Source organism: Lathyrus oleraceus, chromosome 5 (genome assembly GCF_024323335.1).
Source record: "Lathyrus oleraceus cultivar Zhongwan6 chromosome 5, CAAS_Psat_ZW6_1.0, whole genome shotgun sequence".
Lineage (NCBI taxonomy): Eukaryota > Viridiplantae > Streptophyta > Magnoliopsida > Fabales > Fabaceae > Lathyrus > Lathyrus oleraceus.
The window spans coordinates 245346699-245373318 of record NC_066583.1 but is presented as its reverse complement, the minus strand read 5'-3'; the positions used below and the strand labels follow the sequence as shown (position 1 = coordinate 245373318).

The 26620-nt window shown below is 30.8% G+C and overlaps 2 long non-coding RNA genes across 9 annotated transcripts in view; one reads left to right on the top strand and one right to left on the bottom strand.

Annotated features, from left to right (window-relative positions):
* Window positions 1–3923, bottom strand: part of LOC127083493 (uncharacterized) — a 108645-nt gene extending 104722 nt beyond the window's left edge. The window contains exon 1 of the long non-coding RNA XR_007788446.1: window positions 3832–3923. This is a non-coding gene — a long non-coding RNA (uncharacterized LOC127083493). The remainder of the gene's footprint in view (window positions 1–3831) is intronic.
* The window catches only part of LOC127083488 (uncharacterized), a 114699-nt gene extending 91597 nt beyond the window's left edge, over window positions 1–23102 (top strand). For 2 of the 8 annotated variants that reach the window (XR_007788435.1, XR_007788436.1), the window contains exons 2-4: window positions 8402–8526; window positions 13473–13588; window positions 18279–18722. This is a non-coding gene — a long non-coding RNA (uncharacterized LOC127083488). Of the gene's footprint in view, window positions 1–3792; window positions 3954–4041; window positions 4167–7974; window positions 8314–8401; window positions 8527–8985; window positions 9102–9191; window positions 9427–13472; window positions 13589–18188; window positions 18723–22701 lie in introns of those variants that run through there. The other 6 variants (XR_007788437.1, XR_007788432.1, XR_007788438.1 and 3 more) reach the window with 6 other exon arrangements.
* The last annotated feature ends 3518 nt before the right edge of the window (window positions 23103–26620 follow it).

The following is a 26620-nucleotide window of genomic DNA, read 5'->3' as shown; positions in this document are numbered from 1 at the left end:
AGGAGGTAATCAACCAGTGGCAATTGAGTTACCTCAGAAGTGAGTTCGAAGAATCAAGATAATCAACATATGGCAGCTGATTATTCTTGAGGAAAGTCTGAGACAAATTACTCTTGAGTAGAAAAGTAGTAAGTTGAAGACTAAAGGAGGTGCTTTCTATTCATTCCTTGGAGCTTGTGGTAGAAGTTCTGAGCCATCTATGGAAGATTATCTCTTGTAATGGGATGAAAATGTATATGTCCCAAGTTAGGTCTGGGGTCTTCTTAATCAAGCTGATGACTCAGTGATATATGAAGACTATCAGATGGTGCTCCTTGTTGTGAAGGATGTCCCAACTGATGTTGGAACATCTTGTGAAGTGGTCTTCTGTTCTGATTAGAAGAGAGATTGACACAGAGTGTGAATGTGTTCAGCTAAGAGGGTTGAACAGAGGGTGTGCTCTTGAAGACATGAAGATGCGTCTTACGTTTTCCATTCATCAAGTGGTCTGGATTCTCTTTGAATCAGGAAGTATGTGAAGGTCCAACTTTGGGGTGTTGGATATGCTCATGTGTGATCTCCAAGCTTCAAGAGGAGAGTAGGGCGTCCATGACAGGGGGAGTTCTGTCCTTGAAGCTGCAAGTAATCATCAAGCTTGTGGTCTATGTGTACTCAGATAACCAGGTATGGCACCTTGTCAGTTATCAGGATGCTGTGTCAAGGCTGAGTAAGCTGAAGAATGTCTGACCGAATGTCATGACATTGCCCTGGAAAATGCTGATAATTCCTTCTAAAACTTAAAGTCAGTAGGAATTGTGAAGGTGATGTGTCAAATTCTGGTAAATCAGAATAAGCCAGATGGCTACAGCTGTGTGGAACAGGGGGAGTAACCATCTGCTGAAGTGTGGGAATTTGACTGTATCAGTGCCAGATGTCAAGTCTCTTCTGGAGGTATGACAGGAACCTTGGAAAATGTTGAGTACTAGCAGAATGCAGGAAATGTTGAGACATCGCGTGCAACGTGTCTGACTGCATATATGGAATAGTCTCCATGCACTGGAACGGCTGTTTTGGAAAAGAAACAGTCAAGAGCTATAAAAGGTATTCAAAGATAATCTGAGATTTTGTTGGTGATTCTCTGACTGTTTCTCAGCAAAAATAAATGCATCTTGACCAAGCATTTATTTCTTCCTGAAATTCCAAGGCACGGGTTGGACTATTTAAAGGATGCACTAGCCCTCTTCCTCTCACAAGAAAAACACTCCATTCTCAGAATCATGGGGTATGTTAAGGTTTGGGCAAGCTGCGCCTGGATCTGGTTTTGTGAAGGATACCTTTACAAATGTTTAGCTAAAAAGGGGGAGAGAAATATAGTCCTGGGGTTGAGAATGTACCAGAAGCAAGCCAACTGTGGATGTGGCAGCAAACAGAAGTTGGCATCAGGCACAAGATCCACCAACTGGGTTTACCACTTGTGTCTTGTGATATGAGTTAAGAAGACAGTTGTGCCTTGTGATCTGAGTTACATTGACTATGTACTCAGTATTACATATTCTTCAGGAAGCTCTCCGGTTAAGGGGAAGGGTTCTGGTACAACTAAGTCTTGTCCCTCTTCTTCCCCATGTACACCAACTTTGGTGTTTGTGGTGGTGGAGCCAATGACGGAGATGAAGAGCATTCCCAGATTGGAATGCTTTGTCCAGTGTACTATTTATTTGTTTTAGCTAAAATTTGCCAAAGGGGGAGATTGTTGATTCCTTAGGATTGGCATTAATTTTAGAAAACAAATAATGTAATCATCTCTGTTGTTTTAATATGTTGGGTTGAAGAAATTCAACATCTGGACCAATATGTCATGTACGATGTCACGACATCAGGGCTGTGACATCGCACATGTGTAGAAAACTGAATTAATTAATTCAGTATATATTCTGGGATCAGCAAGGATATCTGGTGAATATCCTAACTCCCATGTGGAGGTCTTGAAGACTCAATCAGAAGATATATAGGCTCAAAATATGGAGATATATATGGAGAGATTCTAGGATTGAAGACCTTGTTTGTAGCAGAATTTTTCTGCTGAAGTTGTAACAGCAAAGAACAAGTCTGCTGCGATTTCTGAAGGCCCAAATCCAGTTGGGTGATTAGGTTATAAATAGCTGATTGTAACCTAGTATTTGTAAGCCTCTTAGAATGAAAATTTAGGGGTGTGTGTGAGGTAAACCTCCCAATCTGTGGGAAGGTTACCATATGTTTCTCAGTGGTAAAAGCTGAGAGTTTTGTAACTCAAAGCCTGTAGGCAAGAGTGATTTTGTTCTTGAATGAAGCTGTGAAGCAAGTTCAAGGTGTGTTAACATTACATTGTATTTGTAGTGATAGGAATGGAAACTGGAGGTTTCTATCTAGGAGTTCCTAGGTATAGATTGCATTGGGTAGGGATTAAGTGAGGAGTTGTAAACGGGTGAGTTTAACTCTGAATTGATACTACTAATAGTGGATCTTCTTCCTGGCTTGGTAGCCCCCAGATGTAGGTCATGTTGGACTGAACTGGGTTAACAATTTCCTGTGTTTGTTTTCCTTCTGCATGTGTTTTTATTACTGTCATAACTCAGTAGGTATTCCAGTCAGCTTATCAAGATGATAACAGACCTGGCATATAGCCTTCTGTTTGAATGTCAATCAGAATGTTGTAACATTCATCATGGACAGTAGATACTGAATGATAAGCAGGTTAATTTCAGTTCAGTATTTATTTAAGTCTGTTCTTTTCAAGGATAACAGACCTGGCTGAAGGATCAATGTGAAACTGTCAAACTGGATGTTTTGACAGTTGATACTGAAGGTTGATACTGAAGTAGAGACTAGTTAGTCTTTTACAGTACTGCAAACTTAGCACAGTACAGTTCCAGGAACATAACAGAATCTGCATATGTTCTGGATGTCGGACTGAATGTTGTGACATTCATTCCCAACAGCAGGAGCTAAAGTGTAGGATGATTGGTTTTTCTGGGTCAGTATTTTTCTCAGGCTATTCTTCAGGGATTCAACAGCTTAGAGAAAAACCAGGAAACCAACTACTAACCTACAATTAATGAACCTAACAAGTAGCCTAGTTGTTAGCAATCTAATGAGTGAAAATTAGATTAACGTGTTCAACCTTTAATTCAGGAAATACAAGTAAAATACAAACACACTGGAACAATGTAACAGCTGATCAACAGTAAGACATCAGGCTGATAACTGTGGAAGAAAACAACAGAAGTGAGTGTTAGGATTGATTTCTGTTGAATCCTTATTCCTGATGCACAACACCAGGTGTTCATACATTCTAGGGTGACTTAGAATGAGATGTCGTGACATCTGTGAACGTGTGCATATCAGTACAGTGATTAATAACTATCTTGCTGTATTAGTTACAATGTTAGATCAGATGTCATGACTTGGAGTAGAACATCTGAATTCTGACTACACCAGAATTTCATACATAGTTCTTAGATTTTTATTATTTAGGCATTATTGTATAACATGTTCCATTGATGTTTTTAGTTTGGACATGTATATATATTGATGCCATTAGGAACTTATGTTGTGACAGTACCAAAATTTAACACTTGTATGATATAATTCTAGATATATATTATACGGGTTGTTACATTCCGTTTCTCAAAAGTTTCACATCCTCCCCTAAATATTTTTAACACTCTTTTCACCTACCAAAATCTTCCTTCCAATATCTTGTATTTTTATTATAATTTTTTTTATATATTTAGACACATTAATATTTTTATTATTGGAAAAAAACAAATTAACCCATTTATATGTATAAACCCATTACATAATTCCAACCCCTACCTTTATATTCAATTGGGTCTCTTCAACCATTATGCAACAGTCGTAGATACCTTCCATTGTTAATACCAACTCAACTTGAATCAATGGAGACAAAAGTTGTCATAAGTTTGATTTAAATATAGGTATAATTTGCACAATTTCTCCCGATCCTATTCTCCCATATATTTTTTCCAATCTAATTTGTAATAAATCTTGTTCTAAATTATACAGCTTCATTCTAACAGTTAAAGATGAAGTCTGTTCATTCAGCAACATTTCTACCTTGCGGTTTAATTGGTCTTTTGTCAGAGATTTTTTCCTAGAGTCAACAACCATGATTTCCTTGATTAAATGAGGTGAGTTTTCTCTTAATTAATGATTTTTGTTGTCATTGGGATTTTGAGTTTTCTGCTATGGAGTTTTGTTGAGGTCAAATGTTTGTCAGTAAAAATTATATTTTTCTCCTCTCTTTGTTTCATTAAGTGTGTTCGATGGATTGTTCTAGCTGGTTATAATAAATGTTTGTTAGGTATTTGTTAGATTCTTGCACTAATATTTGATTTAATCCTATTTAAGTGGATGGATTATTGAACTTACGTTAGATATGATCATATTAAAGTGGGTGATACTTTCTGGTATCTTGCAAGAAGTTATTTTGGAACCAGTGGAAGGTTCTGTAATTTCCCTGAATGGTCCCTTGAAGTAGGTGGATGGACTGTTCATGACAGGAATAATGTGTACCTGTATCTGGAGGTTGGCAATTGGCCTGTGTGTGGGACAACTGTGCCAGTATTGAATCACATTCAAACTTGGTATGGTCCTTGTGGCTGATCTGGTGAAAAGTGTGGTCGTAGGCTGAGTTGTATTATGATTTCCGCTGCATAATACCTGGCAAAACTCAAACTCTGATGTAGTTTCCCCTCATGTGGATGAAAGGCTGCTGTGTTCAAGATTTCATCAGAACCTTTGAAGATGTCAAAGCTACTTGAGTCCCCTCAAGTCCACTCATCATGATGTACTCACGTCAGGATGGTAAGAATCACCTGAGCACTGATGCTTTTACACTCTTGGGTAGTGTATATGAAGACCTTGAAGTTTTTCAAGGAGGGTGTGTTCCAAGGAGGTGGAACCAATGTTCTATGTGATGTTAGAACATGTTGTTCAACAAGTATGCAGCTGCTGGTTGAAGAACAGATGTTTTTAGGTGTCAAACAAAGGGATACTCTTGTTTGGATCCTACTTCTGACCGGGAAGAAGAGACACCTGTGTGGGCTAAGTTGACAAGGGTAGGGTCAACTGTGTGTATGCTCAAGAAGGTCACATGTAGGGGTCTGGTCTCTAGAAGTGGAGCTGGGTGAGATGTGACATTGAGCAAGTTCCTGCTGCTTGTCCTACTCCTGTAGATTGATCAGGGATGGATGGATGTTCTCTGGAGTACTATGGAGTGTTAGAAGATAAGTCCTCTGGATGTTAGCAGTCAACAATGGGGTAACCTGACTGCTGCTTCAACTCAGAGGATTGGGACCATGAATCTTGTTATTCAAGCACCATCATCGCGAATACAAGATATAATACTTTCTAATCCTCCTTCGAGTCGAATCACAATACCACAGAATGATATGAATTCATCTGATCCCACTCTAAGTCGCATTATCACAATGCCAATGGATGGCATTGGATTCACCAGATCCTCTTCCAAGCTGCATTATCACAATTTCGTTCTCAAAGCTGCATTATCACAACTTTAAATTACATTATCGGAATCTTTAAATTACATTTTCGAAGTCGTATTATTACAATGTCATCCTGAAAGTGACAATTTTGTATATTATCTTAAGTCTAAAGATCTACCTTCTAGTTATATTATCACATGTACTGGCTTCACATGTACTGGCTTCACATGTATTAAGGAATGATAAATACGAATAACTCGCTTAAATATGTAAGGAATTATTGTTACAAATAAATTGCTTAAATGTGTATTGAGGTTATTTATATTAAAAAATTTAAATGGATGCATTTTTTAACTTTATGTATGTATTTATTTTATAGCAAAGATGATAAAAATCAAGATAAATAACCACATTACATCAACTAACAAAACAAGTTAGGAGTACCAAAAGTACTCTCCAGTAAGCCAAAATAAAATAGTAAAAACAAGAGAACATAAATTTTTATTAACATTGTATTTCTTAGGTAATTTTCTTTGGTTATGTGCATGTACTTGTCATGCTTGTACACACACACAAATGTAAAGTCAAAGGCTGAAAAATAAAATATATCTAGAACTATTATCTTTACAAATAACTAAATTTAATAAAACGCTTTTATACTAAACAAGGTGGTGTTTCATCAAGATCTCTTCTTAATCAATTTTTAAGTAGCTGACACGTTGTTCACCAATACTGCAAAATTCATTAGTTAGTCATTAGATATACATTAAACCTGATCCTTTCACTTTCCATAATGTTATACAAATTACAGTTTTTCTTTATACATATTATAGGATGGTTTATGATGTTAATTTTACAAATATAAGATTAAGCCGTTAAGAAATTGGCATCATCGTAGACATTGGCAAGTTTAACCGTTAAGAAATCTGGTAGAAGATAAATTAGTTATTGTAAGAGAATAATAATTTAGCATTAACTGGTCGAATTTCCTCATTGTTCAATGTCAATGGCTCATTCAACTTCTACTACATAAAGTAAGATTTGGATTTCATGTGTGGGAACTGTCACATATAAACATTTAACAACTCGTTCTTTTACTTTATATATTTTCCACATTTAACAAAGTCAAAACATGAGAATGAAGTTTTGATCAGCCAGTTCCAATTGCGTGATTCCCTAACTATAGAAAAATCTACTAGATCACGAAATTTACTAAGTCATTGACCACATACCATTACCGAGGCTTTATACCTACAAAATGAACAAAAAGATGGTGTCCCAATTAGAGAGTTTATAAGCATTTCATCTTTTTTATGATCACATTCCTTACAATTTACAAGACCATTACAGTCCTAAAACTTGATAGTTATGTGCAAACTCCAATTATACTCTTAGGAACTGAAGCTAGGGGTGGGAGGTTCAATATCAACTCGAAATTTACATACCATGGTATGTTTAGAGAATGGAATATTTGATGAGAAATTATTTGTCATGTTTTTCAATTGGTGAGGATTTAAATCGATCAACAATTTATTTTTGACGGAACATGAAAGATGACAAGTAACAATGTAAGAATTAATTATGTGAAAATCAGGTTCTATTGTTCTAATTTGTTCTCTTTAATTTTTATTTATAATATTTTTTATATATTTTATGAATTATTTTTTTGATTTATTTTAAAATATATAATGTCTACTTTAAAATATGAATTAGGTTACTCAAAATTACAACAACAAAAATCAAGCTTTTATTACATCGCAAAAATGGTCTCTAGATAAATTCATTAAAATAAACAAAAAATTATAAATATGAAAATATGGGTAATTTTTCATTGATGTTGCTATAAAACAAATGAAAGTTCTAGTTACATTTTTTTTTTGAAATTAAAATTAATCTAAGATCAAAATGTCATAACCAAGATTAAATGGGTTAGTTTTACTATCCATTGGAAAAGAAATTTTTTGAAAACTCGATTATGATAATTTAATATAAAAAATTGCATCTCAAAAAGTCTGAAAAATAAATTTTATTTAAATTAATTATATTTAAAAAATTAATTTTATAAAGGTCCAATACTTAAAGTTCTCTATAAGCCTCAATATTGGTTGAGACGGTCATGCGACCAAGCATCTGATATCTTCACCAAGAATTCCAAGCATGAAAATTCATCAAGTTAAGATATTTTTTTGGAGTAACAAAATCAAGTTTAAGGGGGTGTTGAATATATAAATTGAATTTGGGTTTGTTAGTTTTTGGGCCTTAGTAATTTTAAGCCCAAACTTGTATTGTAGTAGGTTCAACTTCTAGAAGCCTATTCTAGAGAGATTTATAGAGCTCTCTAGAAGATAATGATAAGTTATTAATCTAGAGAGTGATTTGTAGTCATTAGATTAAGTTTGTGGTGGCAAAATCCTAGTCATTGATTTAAGAATGCCACTAGTATAAATAGAGGTGATGTACTTGAGTTTGTATAAAGCCAAAAATTATAAACACTCAATAATAAAGGTAGTGTTCCGTTTCTCAAACGTTTCACATCCTCCCCTAAATACTTTTTACACTCTTTTCACATACCAAAATCTTCCTTCCAATATCTTGTATTTTTATTATAATTTTTTTATATATTCAGACGCATTAATATTTTTATTATTGAAAAAAAACACAATAACCCATTTATATGTATAAACCCATTACATAATTCCAACCCCTACCTTTATATTCAATTGGGTCTCTTCAACCATTATGCAACAATCGTAGATACCTTCCATTGTTAATACCAATTCAACTTGAACCAATGGAGACAAAAGTTATCATAAGTTTGATTTAAATATAGGTATAATTTGCACAATTTCTCCCGATCTTATTCCCCCATATATTTTTTCCAATCTAATTTGTAATAAATCTTGTTCTAAATTATACAGCTTCATTCTAACTGTTAAAGATGAAGTCTGTTCATTCAGCAACATTTCTACCTTGCGATTTAATTGGTCTTTTGTCAGAGATTTTTTGCTAGAGTCAACGACCGTGATTTCCTTGATTAAATGAGGTGAGTTTTATCTTAATTAATGATCTTTGCTGTCATTGGGATTTTGAGTTTTAGGTTATGGAGTTTTGTTGAGGTCAAATGTTTGTCAGTAAAAATTATATTTTTCTCCTCTCTTTCTTTCATTAAGTGTGTTCGATGGATTGTTCTAGCTGGTTATAATAAATGTTTGTTAGGTATTTGTTATATTCTTGCACTAATATTTGATTTAATCCTATTTAAGTGGATGGATTATTGAACTTACGTTAGATTTGATCATATTAAAGTGGTTGGATTATAAGTTCAATTTGTGTATTGTTTCATGTCCCAATTAAGTCTGATTTCTAGTTGCATTTATCTACATATTTTAATTTCCTTTTGGGATGTGCATTAAAGGGGTCTCACTCCTATCTTCAAAGCTATATATATATATATATATATATATATTCTTATGTTTTATTATTGTTCATAATGAATCAATAGGCATTCGAACAGAACCTGCAAACAATGCTCAAGAAGTAATGCAACTTTTGTTGATTGGTGTGAATTTTGACATCATATTTATTGATTTTAATTTCCCCATAATAACTATACCTCAGGTATCAACAATTTATTTCTTCTTTTCTAGATCTGAGATGAATTATAATTATATCTTCCACTAAAATATTTTTTTATTGTATTTTATTTAGTTTGTGATGGATATGCTTGCATTGGGGATACAAAGAAAAATAGTGCGCAAGTTATCAAACTTTGGTGATTATAATTCAAAAATGTTTCTTGAAGCATGATTTTATGGAAACACTCAGAAACCTTTGACTCGAGGAATTTTTGAACACCATTGAAATCCTTCGCTTCAAACGTTAGTAGTGGGCATGCTATAAAACCGTAGTGATCATAATTTAGAAATGATTCTTGAAGCTTGAAGTAGGACTTAATGACAACACTCAAAAATCTTTCACTCGAGGAATTTTTTTACACATCATTGAAATCCTTCACTTTATATGAATCTAATGTTCCTCATTGTTATGATGTGATATGCTTATAATTTGTAGGAGAAACATTGATTCTTTGAGTTGAAATATTAAATAAATTATGAAATGTATAGGATAAAAAATAAAAGTAGTTTATCTATAATATTTTGGAAATTAATAACTATCGGGAATAATGTGACGAAGAAACCAAATCCATAATAAACTAATGAAAGGGGTAATGTTACTGAAATGATGGAATCTACTCCATCGTCAATTTTTGAACCATTGCTAAAAACTATGACTGGACCATCATCGCAAATACAAGATATAATACTTTCTAATCCTCCTTCGAGTCGAATCACAATACCACGGAATTATATGAATTCATATGATCCCACTCTAAGTCGCATTATCACAATGCCAATGGATGGCATTGGATTCACCAGTTCCTCTTCCAAGCTGCATTATCACAATTTCGTTCTCAAAGCTGCATTTTCACAACTTTAAATTACGTTATCGGAATCTTTAAATTACATTATCGAAGTCGTATTATTATAATGTCATCCTGAAAGTGACAATTTTGTATATTATCTTATGTCTAAAGATCTACCTTCTAGTTATATTATCACATGTACTGGCATCACATGTATTAAGGAATGACAAATACGAATAACTCGCTTAAATATGTAAGGAATGATTGTTACAAATAAATGGCTTAAATGTGTATTGAGGTTATTTATATTAAAAAATTTAAATGGATGCATTTTTTAACTTTATGTATGTATTTATTTTATAGCAAAGATGATAAAAATCAAGATAAATAACCACATTACATCAACTAACAAAACAAGTTAGGAGTAACAAAAGTACTCTCCAGTAAGCCAAAATAAAATAGTAAAAACAAGAGAACATAAATTTTTATTAACATTGTATTTCTTAGGTAATTTTCTTTGGTTATGTGCATGTACTTGTCATGCTTGTACATACACACGAATGTAAACTCAAAGGCTGAAAAATAAAATATATCTAGAACTATTATCTTTACAAATAACTAAATTTAATAAAACGCTTTTATACTAATCAAGATGGTGTTTCATCAAGATCGCTTCTTAATCAATTTTTAAGTAGTTGACATGTTCACCAATAGTGCAAAATTCATTAGTTCGTCATTACATATACATTAAACCCGGTCCTTTCACTTTCCATAATGTTATACAAATTACAATTTTTCTTTATAGATATTTTAGGATGGTTTATGATGTCAATTTTACAAATATAAGATTAAGCCGTTAAGAAATTGGCATCATCGTAGACATTGACAAGTTTAAGCCGTTAAGAAATTGGCATCATCGTAGACATTGACAAGTTTAAGCCGTTAAGAAATCTGGTAGAAGATAAATTAGTTACTGTAAGAGAATAATAATTTAGCATTAACTGGTCGAATTTCCTCATTGTTCAATGTCAATGGCTCATTCAACTTCTACTACAAAAAGTAAGATTTGGATTTCATGTGTGGGAATTGTCACATATAAACATTTAACAACTCGTGCTTTTACTTTATATATTTTCCACATTTAAAAAGTCAAAACATGAGAATGAAGTTTTGATCGGTCAGTTCCAATTGCGTGATTCTCTAACTATAGAAAAATCTACTTGATCATGAAATTTACTCAAGTCATTGACCACATACCATCACCGAGGCTTTATACCTACAAAATGAACAAAAATATGGTGTCCCAATTATAGAGTTTATAAGCATTTCATCTTTTTTATGATGATATTCCTTACAATTTACAAGACCAATACAATCCTAAAACTTGATAGTTATGTGCAAACTCCAATTATACTCTTAGGAACAGAAGCTAGGGGTGGGAGGTTCAATATCAACTCGAAATTTACATGCCATGGTATGTTCATAGAATGGAATATTTGATGAGAAATTATTTGTCATGGTTTTCAATTGGTTAGGATTTAAATCGGTCAACAATTTCTTTTTGACGGAACATGAAAGATGACAAGTAACAATGTAACAATTAATTATGTGAAAATCAGGTTAAATTGTTCTAATTTGTTCTCTTTAATTTTTATTTATAATATTTTTAATATATTTTATGATTTATTTTTTTGATTTATTTTAAACTATATAATGTCAACTTGAAAATATGAATTAGGTTACTCAAAATTACAACAACAAAAATCAAGCTTTTATTACATCGCAAAAATGGTCTCTAGATAAATTCATTAAAATAAACAAAAAATTATAAATATGAAAATATAGGTAATTTTTAATTGTTGTTGCTATAAAACAAATGAAAGTTCTCGTTACATTTTTTTTAAATTAAAATTAATCTAAGGTCAAAATGTCTTAACCAAGATAAAATGGGTTAGTTTTACTATCCGTTGGAAAAGAAATTTTATGAAAAATCGATTATGATAATTTAATATGAAAAATTGCATCTCAAAAAGTCGAAAAATAAATTTTATTTAAATTAATTATATTTAAAAAATTAATTTTATAAAGGTCCAATACTTAAAGTTCACTATAAGCCTCAATATTGGTTGAGACGGTCATGCGACCAAGCATCTGATATCATCATTAAGAATTTCAAGCATGAAACTTCATCAAGTTAAGATATTTTTTTGGAGTAACAAAATCAAGTTTAAGGGGGTGTTGAATATTTAAATTGAATTTGGGTTTGTTAGTTTTTGGGCCTTAGTAATTTTAAGCCCAAACTTGTGTTGTAGTAGGTCCAACTTCTAGAAGCCTATTCTAGAGATATTTATAGAGCTATCTAGAAGATAATGATAAGTTATTAATCTAGAGAGTGATTTATAGTCATTAAATTAAGTTTGTGGTGGGAAAATCCTAGTCATTGATTTAAGAATGCCACTAGTATAAATAGAGGTGATGTACTTGAGTTTGTATCAAGCCAAAAGTTATAAACACTCAATAATAAAGATAGTCTTCCGTTTCTCAAAAGTTTCACATCCTCCCCTAAATACTTTTAACACTCTTTTCACCTACCAAAATCTTCTTTCCAATATCTTGTATTTTTATTATAATTTTTTTATATATCCAGACGCATTAATATTTTTATTATTGGAAAAAACACAATAACCCATTTATATGTATAATCTATTACATAATTCCAACCCATACCTTTATATTCAATTGGGTCTCTTCAACCATTATGCAACAGTCGTAGATACCTTCCATTGTTAATACCACTCAACTTGAATCAATGGAGACAAAAGTTATCATAAGTTTGATTTAAATATAGGTATAATTTGCATAATTTCTCCCGATCTTATTCCCCCATATATTTTTTCCAATCTAATTTGTAATAAATCTTGTTCTAAATTATACAACTTCATTCTAACTGTTAAAGATGAAGTCTGTTCATTCAGCAACATTTCTACCTTGCGATTTAATTGGTCTTTTGTCAGATATTTTTTCCTAGAGTCAACGACCGTGATTTCCTTGATTACATGAGGTGAGTTTTCTCTTAATTAATGATCTTTGCTGTCATTGGGATTTTGAGTTTTCTGTTATGGAGTTTTGTTGAGGTCAAATGTTTGTCAGTAAAAATTATATTTTTCTCCTCTCTTTGTTTCATCAAGTGTGTTCGATGGATTGTTCTAGCTGGTTATAATAAATGTTTGTTAGGTATTTGTTAGATTCTTGCACTAATATTTAATTTAATCCTATTTAAGTGGATGGATTATTGAACTTACGTTAGATTTGATCATATTAAAGTGGTTGGATTATAAGTTCAATTTGTGTATTGTTTCATGTCCCAATTAAGTCTGATTTCTAGTTGCATTTATCTACATAATTTAATTTCCTTTTGGGATGTACATTAAAGGGGTCTCACTCCTATATTCAAAGCTATATATATATATATATATATATATATATATATATATATATATATATATATATATATATATATATATATATATTCTTATGTTTTATTATTGTTCATAATGAATCAATAGGCATTCGAACAGAACCTGCAAACAATGCTCAAGAAGTAATGCAACTTTTGTTGGTTGGTGTGAATTTTGACATCATATTTATTGATTTTGATTTGCCCATAATAACTAGACCTCAGGTATCAACAATTTATTTCTTCTTTTCTAGATCTGAGATGAATTGTAATTATATCTTCCACTAAAATATTTTTTTATTGTATTTTATTTAGTTTTTGATGGATATGCTTGCATTGGGGATACAAAGAAAAATAGTGCGCAAGTTATCAAACTTTGGGTATTATAATTCAAAAATGTTTCTTGAAGCATGATTTAATGGCAACACTCAAAAACCTTTGACTCGAGGAATTTTTGAACACCATTGAAATCCTTCGCTTCAAACGTTAGTAGCGGGCATGCTATAAAACCATAGTGATCATAATTTAGAAATTATTATTGAAGCCTGGAGTAGGAGTTAATGAAAACACTCAAAAATCTTTCACTCGAGGAACTTTTGAACACATCATTGAAATCCTTCACTTTATATGAATCTAATGTTCCTCATTGTTATGATGTGATATGCTTATAATTTGTAGGAGAGACATTGATTCTTTGAGTTGAAATATTAAATAAATTATGAAATGTATGGGATGAAAAATAAAAGTATTTTATCTACAATATTTTGGAAATTAATAACTATCGGGAATAATGTGACGAAGAAAGCAAATCCATAATAAACTAATGAAAGGGGTAATGTTACTGAAATGATGGAATCTACTCCATTGTCAATTCCTGAACCATTGCTAAAAACTATTACTGGACCATCATTGCGAATACAAGATATAATACTTTCTAATCCTCCTTCGAGTCGAATCACAATACCACAGAATGATATGAATTCATCTGATCCCACTCTAAGTCGCATTATCACAATGCCAATGGATGGCATTGGATTCACCAGATCCTCCTCCAAGCTGCGTTATCACAATTTCATTCTCAAAGCTGCATTATCACAACTTTAAATTACATTATCGGAATCTTTAAATTACATTATCGAAGTCGTATTATTACAATGTCATCCTGAAAGTGACAATTTTGTATATTATCTTAAGTCTAAAGATCTACCTTCTAGTTATATTATCACATGTACTGGCTTCACATGTATTAAGGAATGACAAATACGAATAACTCGCTTAAATATGCAAGGAATTATTGTTACAAATAAATTGCTTAAATGTGTATTAAGGTTATTTATATTAAAAAAATTAAATGGATGCATTTTTTAACTTTATGTATGTATTTATTTTATAGCAAAGATGATAAATTAAGATAAATAACCACATTACATCAACTAACAAAACAAGTTCGGAGTACCAGAAGTACTCTCCAATAAGCAAAAATAAAATAGTAAAAACAAGAGAACATAAATTTTTATTAACATTGTATTTCTTAGGTAATTTTCTTTGGTTATGTGCATGTACTTGTCATGCTTGTACAGACACACGAATGTAAAGTCAAAGGTTGAAAAATAAAATATATCTAGAACTATTATCTTTACAAATAACTTAATTTAATAAGACGCTTTTATACTAAACAAGGTGGTGTTTCATCAAGATTGCTTCTTAATAAGTTTTTAGGTAGCTGACATGTTGTTCACCAATAGTGCAAAATACATTAGTTCGTCATTAGATATACATTAAACCCGATCCTTTCACTTTCCATAATGTTATACAAATTACAGTTTTTCTTTATACATATTTTAGGATGGTTTATGATGTTAATTTTACAAATATAAGATTAAGCCGTTAAGAAATTGGCATCATCGTAGACATTGACAAGTTTAAGCCGTTAAGAAATTGGCATCATCGTAGACATTGGCAAGTTTAAGTCGTTAAGAAATCTGGTAGAAGATAAATTAGTTACTGTAAGAGAATAATAATTTAGCATTAACTGGTCGAATTTCCTCATTGTTCAATGTCAATGACTCATTCAACTTCTACTACATAAAGTAAGATTTGGATTTCATGTGTGGGAACTGTCACATATAAACATTTAACAACTCGTGCTTTTACTTTATATATTTTCCACATTTAACAAAGTCAAAACATGAGAATGAAGTTTTGATCAGCCAGTTCCAATTGCGTGATTCTCTAACTATAGAAAAATCTACTAGATCACGAAATTTACTAAGTCATTGACCACATACCATTACCGAGGCTTTATACCAACAAAATGAACAAAAAGATGGTTTCCCAATTAGAGAGTTTATAAGCATTTCATCTTTTTCTATGATGATATTCCTTACAATTTAAAAGACCAATACAGTCCTAAAACTTGATAGTTATGTGCAAACTCCAATTATACTCTTAGGAACTGAAGCTAGGGGTGGGAGGTTCAATATCAACTCGAAATTTACATGCCATGGTATGTTCAGAGTATGGAATATTTGATGCGAAATTATTTGTCATGTTTTTCAATTGTTTAGGATTTAAATCGATCAACAATTTATTTTTGACGGAACATGAAAGATGACAAGTAGCAATGTAACGATTAATTATGTGAAAATCAGGTTCTATTGTTCTAATTTGTTCTATTTAATTTTTATTTATAATATTTTTTATATATTTTATGAATTATTTTTTTGATTTATTTTAAAATATATAATGTCTACTTTAAAATATGAATTAGGTTACTCAAAATTACAACAACAAAAATCAAGCTTTTATTACATCACAAAAATGGTCTCTAGCTAAATTCATTAAAATAAACAAAAAATTATAAATATGAAAATATGGGTAATTTTTCATTGATGTTGCTATAAAACAAATGAAAGTTCTAGTTACATTTTTTTAAAATTAAAATTAATCTAAGATCAAAATGTCTTAACCAAGATTAAATGGGTTAGTTTTACTATCCATTGGAAAAGAAATTTTATGAAAACTCGATTATGATAATTTAATAAAAAAAATTGCATCTCAAATAGTCAGAAAAATAAATTTTATTTAAATTAATTATATTTAAAAAATTAATTTTATAAAGGTCCAATACTTAAAGTTCACTATAAGCCTCAATATTGGTTGAGACGGTCATGCGACCAAGCATCTGATATCTTCACCAAGAATTTCAAGCATGAAATTTCATCAAGTTAAGATATTTTTTTGGAGTAACAAAATCAAGTTTTTGGGGGTGTTGAATATTTAAATTGAATTTGGGTTTGTTAGTTTTTGGGCCTTAGTAATTTTAAGCCCAAACTTGTGTTGTAGTAGGTCCAACTTCTAGAAGCCTATTCTAGAGAGATTTATAGAGCCCTCTAGAAGATAATGATAAGTTATTATTCTAGAGAGTGATTTATAGTCATTAGATTAAGTTTGTGGTGGAAAAATCCTAGTCATTGATTTAAGAATGCCACTAGTATAAATAGAGATGATGTACTTGAGTTTGTATAAAGCCAAAAATTATAAACACTCAATAATAAAGGTAGTCTTCCGTTTCTCAAACGTTTCACATCCTCCCCTAAATACTTTTAACACTCTTTTCACCTACCAAAATCTTCCTTCCAATATCTTGTATTTTTATTATAATTTTTTTATATATTCAGACGCATTAATATTTTTATTATTGGAAAAAAAACACAATAACCCATTTATATGTATAAACCCATTACATAATTCCAGCCCCTACCTTTATATTCAATTGGGTCTCTTCAACCATTATGCAACAGTCGTAGATACCTTCCATTGTTAATACCAATTCAACTTGAACCAATGGAGACAAAAGTTATCATAAGTTTGATTTAAATATAGGTATAATTTGCACAATTTCTCCCGATCTTATTCCCCCATATATTTTTTCCAATCTAATTTGTAATAAATCTTGTTCTAAATTATACAGATTTATTCTAACTGTTAAAGATGAAGTCCGTTCATTCAGCAACACTTCTACCTTGCGATTTAATTGGTCTTTTGTCAGAGATTTTTTGCTAGAGTCAACGATCGTGATTTCCTTGATTAAATGAGGTGAGTTTTCTCTTAATTAATGATCTTTGCTGTCATTGGGATTTTGAGTTTTCTGTTATGGAGTTTTGTTGAGGTCAAATGTTTGTCAGTAAAAATTGTATTTTTCTCCTCTCTTTCTTTCATTAAGTGTGTTCGATGGATTGTTCTAGCTGGTTATAATAAATGTTTGTTAGGTATTTGTTATATTCTTGCACTAATATTTGATTTAATCCTATTTAAGTGGATGGATTATTGAACTTACGTTAGATTTGATCATATTAAAGTGGTTGGATTATAAATTCAATTTGTGTATTGTTTCATGTCCCAATTAAGTCTGATTTCTAGTTGCATTTATCTACATATTTTAATTTCCTTTTGGGATGTGCATTAAAGGGGTCTCACTCCTATCTTCAAAGCTATATATATATATATATATATATATATATATATATATATATATATATATATATATATATATATATATATATATATATATATATATATATATATATATATATATATATATATATATATATATATATATATATATATATATATATATATATATATATATATATATATATATATATATATATTCTTATGTTTTATTATTGTTCATAATGAATCAATAGGCATTCGAACAGAACCTGGAAACAATGCTCAAGAAGTAATGTAACTGTTGTTGGTTGGTGTGAATTTTGACATCATATTTATTGATTTTGATTTGCCCATAATAACTAGACCTAAGGTATCAACAATTTATTTCTTCTTTTCTAGATCTGAGATGAATTGTAATTATATCTTCCACTAAAATATTTTTTTATTGTATTTTATTTAGTTTGTGATGGATATGCTTGCATTGGGGATACACAGAAAAATAGTGCGCAAGTTATCAAACTTTGGTTATTATAATTCAAAAAAGTTTGTTGAAGTATGATTTAATGGCAACACTCAGAAACCTTTGACTCGAGGAATTTTTGAACACCATTGAAATCCTTCGCTTCAAACGTTAGTAGCGGGCATGCTATAATTCATAGTGATCATAATTTAGAAATGATTCTTGAAGCTTGAAGTAGGAGTTAATGGAAACAGTCAAAAATCATTCACTCGAGGAATTTTTGAACACATCATTGAAATCCTTCACTTTATATGAATCTAATGTTCCTCATTGTTATGATGTGATATGCTTATAATTTGTAGGAGAGACATTGATTCTTTGAGTTGAAATATTAAATAAATTATGAAATGTATGGGATAAAAAATAAAAGTAATTTATCTACAATATTTTGGAAATTAATAACTATCGGGAATAATGTGACGAAGAAAGCAAATCCATAATAAACTAATGAAAGGGGTAATGTTACTGAAATGATGGAATCTACTCCATCGTCAATTCCCGAACCATTGCTAAAAACTATGACTGGACCATCATCGCGAATTCAAGATATAATACTTTCTAATCCTCCTTCGAGTCGAATCACAATACCACATAATGATATGAATTCATCTGATCCCACTCTAAGTCGCATTATCACAATGCCAATGGATGGCATTGGATTCACCAGATCCTCCTCCAAGCTGCATTATCACAATTTCATTCTCAAAGCTGCATTATCACAACTTTAAATTACATTATCGGAATCTTTAAATTACATTTTCGAAGTCGTATTATTACAATGTCATCCTGAAAGTGACAATTTTGTATATTATCTTAAGTCTAAAGATCTACCTTCTAGTTATATTATCACATGTACTGGCTTCACATGTATTAAGGAATGATAAATACGAATAACTCGCTTAAATATGTAAGGAATTATTGTTACAAATAAATTGCTTAAATGTGTATTGAGGTTATTTATATTTAAAAATTTAAATGGATGCATTTTTTAACTTTATGTATGTATTTATTTTATAGCAAAGATGATAAAAATCAAGATAAATAACCACATTACATCAACTAACAAAACAAGTTAGGAGTAACAAAAGTACTCTCCAGTAAGCCAAAATAAAATAGTAAAAACAAGAGAACATAAATTTTTATTAACATTGTATTTCTTAGGTAATTTTCTTTGGTTATGTGCATGTACTTGTCATGCTTGTACACACACACAAATGTAAAGTCAAAGGCTGAAAAATAAAATATATCTAGAACTATTATCTTTACAAATAACTAAATTTAATAAAACGCTTTTATACTAAACAAGGTGGTGTTTCATCAAGATCTCTTCTTAATCAGTTTTTAAGTAGCTGACACGTTGTTCACCAATACTGCAAAATTCATTAGTTAGTCATTAGATATACATTAAACCCGATCCTTTCACTTTCCATAATGTTATACAAATTACAGTTTTTCTTTATACATATTATAGGATGGTTTATGATGTTAATTTTACAAATATAAGATTAAACCGTTAAGAAATTGGCATCATCGTAGACATTGGCAAGTTTAACCGTTAAGAAATCTGGTAGAAGATAAATTAGTTATTGTAAGAGAATAATAATTTAGCATTAACTGGTCGAATTTCCTCATTGTTCAATGTCAATGGCTCATTCAACTTCTACTACATAAAGTAAGATTTGGATTTCATGTGTGGGAACTGTCACATATAAACATTTAACAACTCGTTCTTTTAATTTATATATTTTCCATATTTAACAAAGTCAAAACATGAGAATGAAGTTTTGATCAGCCAGTTCCAATTACGTGATTCCCTAACTATAGAAAAATCTACTAGATCACGAAATTTACTAAGTCATTGACCACATACCATTACCGAGGCTTTATACCTACAAAATGAACAAAAAGATGGTGTCCCAATTAGAGAGTTTATAAGCATTTCATCTTTTTTATGATGACATTCCTTACAATTTACAAGACCATTACAGTCCTAAAACTTGATAGTTATGTGCAAACTCCAATTATACTCTTAGGAACTGAAGCTAGGGGTGGGAGGTTCAATATCAACTCGAAATTTACATGCCATGGTATGTTCGGAGAATGGAATATTTGATGAGAAATTATTTGTCATGTTTTTCAATTGGTGAGGATTTAAATCGATCAACAATTTATTTTTGACGGAACATGAAAGATGACAAGTAACAATGTAAGAATTAATTATGTGAAAATCAGGTTCTATTGTTCTAATTTGTTCTCTTTAATTTTTATTTATAATATTTTTTATATATTTTATGAATTATTTTTTTGATTTATTTTAAAATATATAATGTCTACTTTAAAATATGAATTAGGTTACTCAAAATTACAACAACAAAAATCAAGCTTTTATTACATCGCAAAAATGGTCTCTAAATAAATTCATTAAAATAAACAAAAAATTATAAATATGAAAATATGGGTAATTTTTCATTGATGTTGCTATAAAACAAATGAAAGTTCTAGTTACATTTTTTTTAAATTAAAATTAATCTAAGGTCAAAATGTCTTAACCAAGATTAAATGGGTTAGTTTTACTATCCGTTGGAAAAGAAATTTTATGAAAAATCGATTATGATAATTTAATATAAAAAATTGCATCTCAAAAAGTCGAAAAATAAATTCTATTTAAATTAATTATATTTAAAAAATTAATTTTATAAAGCCTCAATATTGGTTGAGACGGTCATGCGACCAAGCATCTGATATCTTCACCAAGAATTTCAAGCATGAAACTTCATCAAGTTAAGATATTTTTTTGGAGTAACAAAATCAAGTTTAAGGGGGTTTAAATTGAATTTGGGTTTGTTAGTTTTTGGGCCTTAGTAATTTTAAGCCCAAACTTGTGTTGTAGTAGGTCCAACTTCTAGAAGCCTATTCTAGAGATATTTATAGAGCTCTCTAGAAGATAATGATAAGTTTTTTATTCTAGAGAGTGATTTATAGTCATTAGATTAAGTTTGTGGTGGGAAAATCCTAGTCATTGATTTAAGAATGCCACTAATATAAATAGAGGTGATGTACTTGAGTTTGTATCAATCCAAAAGTTATAAACACTCAATAATAAAGATAGTCTTCCGTTTCTCAAAAGTTTCACATCCTCCCCTAAATACTTTTAACACTCTTTTCACCTACCAAAATCTTCCTTCCAATATCTTGTATTTTTATTATAATTTTTTTATATATTCAGACGCATTAATATTTTTATTATTGGAAAAAAACACAATAACCCATTTATATGTATAAACCCATTACATAATTCCAACCCCTACCTTTATATTCAATTGGGTCTCTTCAACCATTATGCAACAGTCGTAGATACCTTCCATTGTTAATACCACTCAACTTGAATCAATGGAGACAAAAGTTATCATAAGTTTGATTTAAATATAGGTATAATTTGCACAATTTCTCCCGATCTTATTCCCCCATATATTTTTTCCAATCTAATTTGTAATAAATCTTATTCTAAATTATACAGCTTCATTCTAACTGTTAAAGATGAAGTCTGTTCATTCAGCAACACTTCTACCTTGCGATTTAATTGGTCTTTTGTCAGATATTTTTTCCTAGAGTCAACGACCGTGATTTCCTTGATTAAATGAGGTGAGTTTTCTCTTAATTAATGATCTTTGCTGTCATTGGGATTTTGAGTGTTCTGTTACGGAGTTTTGTTGAGGTCAAATGTTTGTCAGTAAAAATTATATTTTTCTCCTCTCTTTGTTTCATTAAGTGTGTTCGATGGATTGTTCTAGCTGGTTATAATAAATGATTGTTAGGTATTTGTTAGATTCTTGCACTAATATATGATTTAATCCTATTTAAGTGGATGGATTATTGAACTTACGTTAGATTTGATCATATTAAAGTGGTTGGATTATAAGTTCAATTTGTGTATTGTTTCATGTCCCAATTAAGTCTGATTTCTAGTTGCATTTATCTACATGTTTTAATTTCCTTTTGGGATGTACATTAAAGGGGTCTCACTCCTATATTCAAAGATATATATATATATATATATATATATATATATATATATATATATATATATATATATATATATATATATATATATATATATATATTCTTATGTTTTATTATTGTTCATAATGAATCAATAGGCATTCGAACAGAACCTGCAAACAATGCTTAAGAAGTAATGCAACTTTTATTGGTTGGTGTGAATTTTGACATCATATTTATTGATTTTGATTTGCCCATAATAACTAGACCTCAGGTATCAACAATTTATTTCTTCTTTTCTAGATCTGAGATGAATTGTAATTATATCTTCCACTAAAATATTTTTTTATTGTATTTTATTTAGTTTGTGATGGATATGCTTGCATTGGGGATACAAAAGAAATAGTGCGCAAGTTATCAAACTTTGGTTATTATAATTCAAAAATGTTTCTTGAAGCATGATTTAATGGCAACACTCAGAAACCTTTGACTCGAGGAATTTTTGAACACCATTGAAATCCTTCGCTTCAAACGTTAGTTGCGGGCATGCTATCAGACTCTAGTGATCATAATTAAGAAATGATTCTTGAGGCTTGAAGTAGGAGTTAATGGAAACACTCAAAAATCTTTCACTCGAGGAATTTTTGAACACATCATTGAAATCCTTCACTTTATATGAATCTAATGTTCCTCATTGTTACGATGTGATATGCTTTTAATTTGTAGGAGAGACATTGATTCTTTGAGTTGGAATATTAAATAAACGATGAAATGTATGGGATAAAAAATAAAAGTAATTTATCTATAATATTTTGGAAATTAATAACTATCGGGAATAATGTGACGAAGAAAGCAAATCCATAATAAACTAATGAAAGGGGTAATGTTACTGAAATGGTGGAATCTACTCCATCGACAATTCCTGAACCATTGCTAAAAACTATGACTGGACCATCATCGCGAATACAAGATATAATACTTTCTAATCCTCCTTCGAGTCGAATCACAATACCACATAATGATATGAATTCATCTGATCCCACTCTAAGTCGCATTATCACAATGCCAATAGATGGCATTGGATTCACCAGATCCTCCTCCAAGCTGCATTATCACAATTTCGTTCTCAAAGCTGCATTATCACACCTTTAAATTACATTATCGGAATCTTTAAATTACATTATCGAAGTCGTATTATTACAATGTCATCCTGAAAGTGACAATTTTGTATATTATCTTAAGTCTAAAGATCTACCTTCTAGTTATAGTATCACATGTACTGGCTTCACTTGTATTAAGGAATGATAAATACGAATAACTCGCTTAAATATGCAAGGAATGATTGTTACAAATAAATTGCTTAAATGTGTATTAAGGTTATTTATATTAAAACTTTTAAATGGGTGCATTTTTTAACTTTATGTATGTATTTATTTTATAGCAAAGATGATAAATTAGGATAAATAATCACATTACATGAACTAACAAAACAAGTTAGGAGCACCAGAAGTACTCTCCAGTAAGCCAAAATAAAATAGTAAAAACAAGAGAACATAAATTTTTATTAACATTGTATTTCTTAGGTAATTTTCTTTGGTTATGTGCATGTACTTGTCATGCTTGTACAGACACACGAATGTAAAGTCAAAGGCTGAAAAATAAAATATATCTAGAACTATTATCTTTACAAATAACTAAATTTAATAAAACGCTTTTATACTAAACAAGATGGTGTTTCATCAAGATCGCTTCTTAATCAGTTTTTAAGTAGCTGACACGTTGTTCACCAATACTGCAAAATTCATTAGTTCGTCATTAGATATACATTAAACCCGATCCTTTCACTTTTCATAATGTTATACAAATTACAATTTTTCTTTATACATATTTAAGGATGGTTTATGATGTCAATTTTACAAATATAAGATTAAGCCGTTAAGAAATTGGCATCATCGTAGACATTGACAAGTTTAAGCCGTTAAGAAATTGGCATCATCGTAGACATTGGTAAGTTTAAGCCGTTAAGAAATCTGGTAGAAGATAAATTAGTTACTGTAAGAGAATAATAATTTAGCATTAACTGGTCGAATTTCCTCATTGTTCAATGTCAATGGCTCATTCAACTTCTACTACATAAAGTAAGATTTGGATTTCATGTGTGGGAACTGTCACAAATAAACATTTAACAACTCGTGCTTTTACTTTATATATTTTCCATATTTAAAAAGTCAAAACATGAGAATGAAGTTTTGATCAGCCAGTTCCAATTGCGTGATTCTCTAACTATAGAAAAATCTACTAGATCACGAAATTTACTTAAGTCATTGACCACATACCATTACCGAGGCTTTATATCTACAAAATGAACAAAAAGATGGTGTCCCAATCAGAGAGTTTATAAGCATTTCATCTTTTTTATGATGATATTCCTTACAATTTACAAGACCAATACAGTCCTAAAACTTGATAGTTATGTGCAAACTCCAATTATACTCTTAGGAACAGAAGCTGGGGGTGGGAGGTTCAATATCAACTCGAAATTTACATGCCATGGTATGTTCAGAGAATGGAATATTTGATGTGATTGAGAAATGTATACAAGTTCATTATAACTTTGATGCAGGAAGGTTGGCTGCACATATCGAAGTAGGAGTCGTGCATCGAAAATGTTATGTATGCTTTGTGCAAGTTTGCAGTCCAACTTAAGAACGAATTTTATTATACCTTTTCAAAAAAGGAATTTCTCACGAGTCCAACACACGATTTTTCCGTGATTTATGGGATTTTAAGTCATCAGAGTTTGTTTCGGACCCAAAAACAAGTTTTCACTATTTTACGCAATTTTCTATTTTATTTATGCTTTGGATTAAAATCCCATTAAGGGTTCTTTGCTTTTGTATTTAAACACTTTTGGCGTGGCCGTTAAGATGACTTTTCATCATAATAATATTCAACATTTTTCTCTATATGGCGATTCTATAACTTTATCTGACAGGTTTGTTGCTTGCAAACCTTTATTTTCATTCTAGGTTTAGCGCCTGCTAATACGTAGGGTTTCCTACTGCATCAGGTGGCATCAGAGTAGATTTCTATGGTTTCTTTTTGTAACTTGATCAACCATGGGAGATCACTCGGTGAACAGGGAAGATATTTAGAGAATTACCACAACTTTCACCACGACTCTAACAGCTTTGAATGAACAAATGGCGACTTTAACAATTCAGGTGAACAATGCCAACAACATCTGGAATCAGCTGTAACAACCAACTTAAATTAAAGATGAGTAAAATTGATTTAATCATTTTATTAATAAACTTAATAATTAGATTAATTAAATCTATTCATAAAGAGAGAGGAATGGCAATTGTTTAAATATAAGGGAATAGTAGTAGTATCTATATGAGTAATTTCCTTTCCTTTTATTCCATTTCAAGAATAGAACAAAAATTGAAACAGTCTCTCTCTCTCTCTCTCTCTCTAAATTCTACATTCAAGTTACTTGCTTTGGGGTTATTGAAAGATTCAAAATCAAATAAGTGAGTTCCTTTAGTTTTAGAACCAGCCTATGGATAGATTTTATGCTATTACTATGTTAGAATGTTAAATTGATATTATTTGATTCTAGCTTGCATGCAGTGTTGGAGACTGTTATGTTATAATTTTAATAAGTTAGGAGAATTAGAAACCCCCTAAATGTTGTAAATGTGTGATTATATACCTATCCTTAATTTATTCTAGCTTGCATGCAGTGTTGGAGACTGTCACCCATATTAGACTTTAACCCACTTAGGTTCTCTTTCACCGTATGGGAATCTAACCCACTTAGATGTCCACCTTTCCCCCACGTTCGTCGTGGTTGGGACTCAAACCCAATTGAGGCACGAATCATCGGTCTCACATCCCAATGCTTACTCATCTAAGCATACCAAATAGAGATGTGCACCATCACAGAAAAACACACATTCTAAATACATGATCGGTACCACAAACCATAACAAGATCCATCAATCACATGTGACTTCATTCACCATAATACACAAACAATAACATGGCATGTTCCATACAACGCGTCTCATTCTCAATCATGGCAACCATTCGTCCACGACCTCCACATAAGCGTCGTACGAATGAGTACCATCATCCAATGTTATCTAAGTTATAAACCTAACTCATGGCCTAATACCAATTCTAGGTTAACTTACAAGATTCATCATATAATTTTCACCATTAGCATGTATTCAACACAAGCATAGCATCACAAATGATTAATGGTTGGAATAATT